The following is a 6,208-nucleotide window of genomic DNA, read 5'->3' as shown; positions in this document are numbered from 1 at the left end:
TTTTAGGCAAAAATATGCTTTAACATATTTTTTTCTTGATTTTATAATTTATCCCCTACTATGCGTTAAGGCTGGCAACAGTATTATCAATGAGCCTATAAAGCTACAGGAGAAAGCAAAAAAATACGGCGCACCTGGCAACCTTTCATGGCGCACAAGTTAAGAAGCTCTGGTGAAAAAAAATCTAAACATATACCAATGCAATGTTATCAAACTATAATCTAAAAGGCATAGGTGCTTATTTCACTCTGTAGCAGTAAAACACGTGCACAAAATTACAAGGAAAACGACATATAATTGCTAAAGAAATAAATTAAGGGTTTTTCCATCTTTTATGCTGTGGATAACTTGATATGGCGTTTCCCAGCGCTGTAACTAAAGCTACAACAGAACTCCTTACGGCGCGTGGTGTCTTTTGTGTACTTGTTTTGACAGGCGGCCCACAGGTACTACCATAACAACTTGTCAATAGAGCTACAAGATAAATTTCCCACCCAGTTTTACACAGCATTCTCTTTTGGTTACACTTTACAGCGACCCCAAGGCTTTCTGTCTAAATTGCTACGAAACCAGAAACGGCGACTGAATTTTTTTGCCTTTTTTTCAACAATAGCAAGGCTAATACACCAAAGGTATTTGGAACTTTCAAACTATACCTAATCTTGTATGTGCTTCTATTAATTGATTAGCACAACCTTCAGTAGGCCCTACTAAAAATATTATATATTTAACTACATTCCTTAAGCAAATGCCAACATCAAATAAAGGGATGCCGCTTTAGGCGTTCAATTAACACTCAATTTCATCAAGCGTCCAATATTGCTAGATTAGGTGCAAAGTTGGTATAATTTTTGTTTGAGGCTAATTCAATCCTGTGCCAGTTGTTTTGATTTGCAAAATGAACACTTAGCATCATCAGAGGCATTCTATCGAGCTTTTGTGGAAACCACATTCCAAAAGTTAATCGATTTCCAATCAGACAATGCAATAATGTTCTCCAGCTTTCTATGCATTTGAGATTTTCAAACGGAAAGCTTTTAAATCTAGAAACAAAGTAAGGGTTTATGTTACAAGACAATTGGTCTTTGTATGTGTAATTGTGTGTTTATGGTGCTGTAGTAAGACATTTTATAGATGGAAATGGCTGATTAATAGTCTCAAATTCGACAGGACAGCTTCTTGTAAGCATTTATAGGTGATTTTAATTTGATTACTGGTAAACGTGTGGATTTCAATTTACTGGTAAACAATGTGTAGATATTTTGTTTATATTAGCAGTTGTGCGTAAACTGTGTTGATGTGAGGCATTGCAAGCTCTTTATTTTGTCGAATATAAGTTTAAACTTGGAGAGATAGTAGCATGCACCCTGTAAGTAAGTTTGTAAGTAAGTGTGTAAGTAAGTGTAAGTAAGTAGCATGCACCCTGTAAGTAATTTTGGCGCTCTTTCACTATTGTACGTGAAAAGTTATGCAAAAAAAAAATAATAATACCGCATACCACAACGCATATTGTTTGGGTTAGGGTGCGGGTTAGCGTTTGGGTGAGGGTGGGTCAAGTAATATTATGTTTATTATTAATAATAACTTGACCCACCCTCAACCAAACGCTAACCCGCACCCTAACCCAAACAATATGTGTTGTGGTAAGCGGCATTTAAAGAAAAAAATTTTTTATTGATTTTTACGTACAATAGTGAAAGAGTGCCGTAATTTTTACACTGCAAGTTTGTTAAAGTGAGCTTGAAAGCATTAAGGCCAAGTTAGAGCAATCATGAATACATTACAAACTTCAAATTTAAACAAAATACAAATAAGTATACACATTTAATTTACGTATAGTTTCTAAATGCTTGTTTTGTGCTTTTCTGATGTTTTTCAACTTTGTACGGGTCAATAGCAAAATCTTGATAGATAGCTGATTGTGTAAGTACACCGGAAGAAAATTAAATTGCATAAACGCTCTAGTGGTGCTGCACTTTTGTGCACCTTATTCATAGTGTAGCCATGGTTTTCAGCGCTCAGCAGATTGCTGGGTGAAACTGCTGTAAGCGGATTTCTTAAGAAGCGAAAAAAAAATGCGATAGAGCCCGGGCATTCCGGGAGTCTCATCTTACTGTTTCGACAAGCGGTCAAGTGTCCTTTGGCCCCATTCAAGTCGGCACCAGTCGTCGCGTAAGGCCAAAGTGCCCTAAACCGCCAGCCATTGTGAATCCCACGTCCAAGGGCTGCTTTTTTCCTGACGTGCCTGTCGTTGTTTAACTGGGGTTAAGAGACGCTGCATCACCAACTTAGATGAAGCACGTTTAAGCACCCTTGAAAGCCGTATATTGGTGCTACGATAGCTCTACTAGGCTTGATTTTTTCGTCTCGGGCAGCCTACAAAAGCAATTAGGCGTATTTTGGTGCCTGGTGCCGAGATCAAAGCGAATTTTGAAAGGGTTAGAACGACGGGGCGGCTTGAGACCCTACCAGTTAAGGACCCTTGAAAATAAGGCGAAATTTTCTGGTGAGTTTCAAACCTAATATTTTTTTAATACTGCTGGAATATTTTGTTGTGCACTCAAAACAATCTCACCCGGGGCAGAATTTTGACTGTTTTTTAATTTATTCGATAGCTTTTTATAACGTTGTTTCAGTTTTTTTGCCCTATATATAGTTTTGTATTTTACTGCGATGCAACTGATATCAAACGAATATGAAGATTTTGAAAATCCTGCAGCGAAACCGTCTAGGGAAGTCTGATTCCGATAACATAACCGATAATTTGGGCAAAAAGTCAAAGCTAAACGACGTCATTATTATGGTGTAACAAGCAAAATTTATATATATATATATATATAAATTTAAGTACATTTTCCAGGTTAAGAAGCCAAAGATACGTCGGAAAGAATATTTATCTGTGATTATTTTGTCTTTGAAGTAAAATTGTCTCGGTAATTACCCATTCAAGTTCAAAAACTTTGCTTACAATAGAAAGCTAAAGTGACCAAATTAATTTGTTACCATCACGGATACCACTCTAGAATCGAAAAAGTACCGATTCTATCACTTAGTAGAGAATCGGGTATAGACTACGATCCGATAAACGAATTAAACACAGGGGCGCGGACACTATCCAGTAACTAAGATTGACCGATCCCATTGAGTCGAGGAGGGGCATTAAAACACGCACCATAGCCTTGTTTGCGTTCCGCAGCATTGGACTTGGTGGGTTTCAGCCCGGACAACTGTAATCCCTGGGCCCGCTATGCTGCAACCAAAGCCGGGTCATTAGCCTCGATTTGACCCTTGCAGCAGCAGTTCGAAGTGGATGGTGAGGCGCGCTGTTTGGCTTCAATTATTAAGCTGCGCCTGTTTCCCGTTTAAAGTTGTTCGGCCATAGTATGGCGATTGTATTACGCTTCCCTTTTACCAAGGTCCAACGCAAGGTCAACAGTTTTCCCAGGTTTTTTCTCTCCTATTTATTTTAATTTTTTTTCTGTTTTTTTATTTTATTTTGCTTTAAAAGTGGATAAGGTCAACAGTTTTTCCATTTTTTTTCTCTCTTTTTTATTTTACCATTTTTCTCGTTTTTATTTTTTTTTAAATGGATAAGGCCGAGTGGTGCCCTACAATTTTTGCGTTTTTAAGGCTATAGCTGACTCGGTCGCCCTTGTTTGCTTTAGTCTTAGTGCCAGAGTCGGCCTTTCAGCGGCCAAGTTTTAATTGATGTGACCTTTTTTCAGAAAACAGTAAAGTTTTTGCGAAAAAGGTTTTTGCGCTGCCGGGCTCCATGCTTGTCTGAGCAAATATGAAATATTTCGACGATCGATGGTTTTTTGATCCCTGCAAATACACCCCCCTGTGCCGACATGGGGGAGTGCTTCCCCCTCCTCCAAAACGCCAAAGTTGTTATCAGCTATTTGTTTTTAGCGAACGAAATTGCCGATATCTGTACTTATTAGACCGGGGGTTCTTGTACCGGGGACCCCGTGTGGGGTTACATGGACTAACTTTATGGGTGTCCAGATCTTGGTGAATAATTTAAAAAATGAAACAAATATTTTTAAATAAAATAATTTAATTAAATTCTTCGTCCCCATTTTTCTAATAAAGAAAAGCTCGGGCACATTTTATAATGCCAGGGGTTCTCAAACTGGGGTTCGTTGACCCCTTGGTGGTACTTTGATAATTTTAAGGGTTCATGAAGGTATAAGTGAAATCTTGGTAATTAATTTAAAAAATAAAACAATGGTTTTAAAGAAAATATCTTAATTAAACTCTTACGCCCGTTTTTCGTAACGAATAAAGAAGACGAGGCACAGTCTATAAAATACCAGGGGTTATTGAACTGGGGTCCATCAACCCCTTGTAGTTAAAGGACTAGTTTTAAGGGCTACATAAAGGCCTATATGAAATTCGGATGTAAAAATTGGAATTAATTTTTCAAATTAAAAAAAAATATAATTTGGCGTTTTCTTCTTAAATGTATTTAGACTACGTTTCAGTTTCACAATTATTGGGCCAAAAACCTCAGGTTTCTTCAATCTTCTTGTTTTATGACGTCATCTCTAAAAATTCCATGTCGACCGTGGTACACGTGAACCAAAAAAATGTTGATGAGTTCCGCGTTAAAAAAGTTTAACAACCCCTGCTTTATATATAGACTAAAGCGAATTAAGAACTACCAAAATATGTTCAATGAAACATGCACACACAAATGTGTGTTCTACAACTGTGATCTAGCCCTTCTAAAGCTGCTTTTTGACCAATGATTACGGCCGTTGCATCACAGAACCACAGATTCGGTGAGTCTGCAATGGCTTTCAGTGTACTACCGAAATATGTGGTTGCCTTAAGCCGCGCGGCCCTCCACTAACACGTTTGTCTATGATTATGCTTTGCAGTGAAACGTGATACAATCAGTTGGGCAGTGAGTTCTATTGCTGGCTAGTGTCTCGTTTTGCTTTTAGACTGGTAAAATAACTAATATTGTCATATTGTTTAGTTTGTCATACGTACGACTGTTTTTTTGCTTTTGTTAATTTACGGTGGAAAGGTATTTTCACTTTGTATAAATATGTTACAATAGATCTGTTTTTTTTTGTGTGTGTTTAATTAGTAAGCTAATTGTACATTGCCTTTTTTCTGCTGTTTTTGACATTTTTTTCTTGGTTTTAAGTTTTATCGCTTTTATCTTCACTTGTTTTTTTTTTACACTGATGATGGCATGAGTTATTGCTGAAACGTCTGGAAACTGCGAAATGTCGATTTTATCGAATATCATAATATTTTTGTTTGAAATTGCCAGAAAAACGTGTAATGTGTTCCAGAGCTGATTGCGTTTTGACAGCCCTGGAGAGTTGGTTAATGCGAAATCGAACCCGCGTGCAAATTGGAAGCAAGACAATGCGATAACCTCGAACCCAGTCGTGCGTGACGTCATAGACCGCTGCTCATTGCTGTTGTTTACTGTGCGAAAAATACTTACAGCAAATTATCTCTGCCGCGTTTCAAACCAGGTCTTGCCAAACTGTTCATTCCGCTTTTAATCGGGTAAAACTGTCGCGAACCCTTAGACAGCGATTTCTTGTCGTTATCTTTTGAAGACGCAAATTGTTGATCTTACGCAACTTGATTTTTGATTGCGTTTTAGATCCTATCGTATAATGTACAACTTATGTAGTTGTAACACTCAATTGATGTATATGGTTACCAGTGTTTTAATGACTTAAGTCATTACCTTGAATTAAGTGCACTTAAGTCACTGTTTCAAAATACCGTCATTTTGTCAAATAGCTTGGGATTAAACAAAGGTGTTTCATTCAAAATTTATGTGCAGTTTTGCACATTAAACACCTTCATTGCTATACATAGCATTTAGGTTGTTTTTTAGTTGAATTCTTGTTCATATTTGGACGAGTTTACCAATATTATTAGTTTAACATTATACTTTTATGTGAATGTCAATGACTTGAAATTGACTTACTCTGATAATGACTTAACAAGGACTTGACTATTCCCTTTTAATAGGACTTGACCCGACTGGGATTTAAGTCATTTTAAAATGACCTGCGACCCCTATAATTCGTTGTGATACACCCTGAAATAACAACCTATTAAAGGGGAAAGAAACTGCGACCCACGTTACAGAAAAGGCCTATTTTAGGTGCTTCAATGCACAATAATTTTTTTCGCTTGGCAAAGCGCGCAAATTAAACGAACAGTG

The sequence above is a fragment of the Ascidiella aspersa genome, chromosome 8 (genome assembly GCF_963924565.1).
Source record: "Ascidiella aspersa chromosome 8, kaAscAspe10.2, whole genome shotgun sequence".
NCBI classification, from domain to species: Eukaryota; Metazoa; Chordata; class Ascidiacea; order Phlebobranchia; family Ascidiidae; genus Ascidiella; species Ascidiella aspersa.
Note: the sequence above shows the minus strand (reverse complement) of the source record.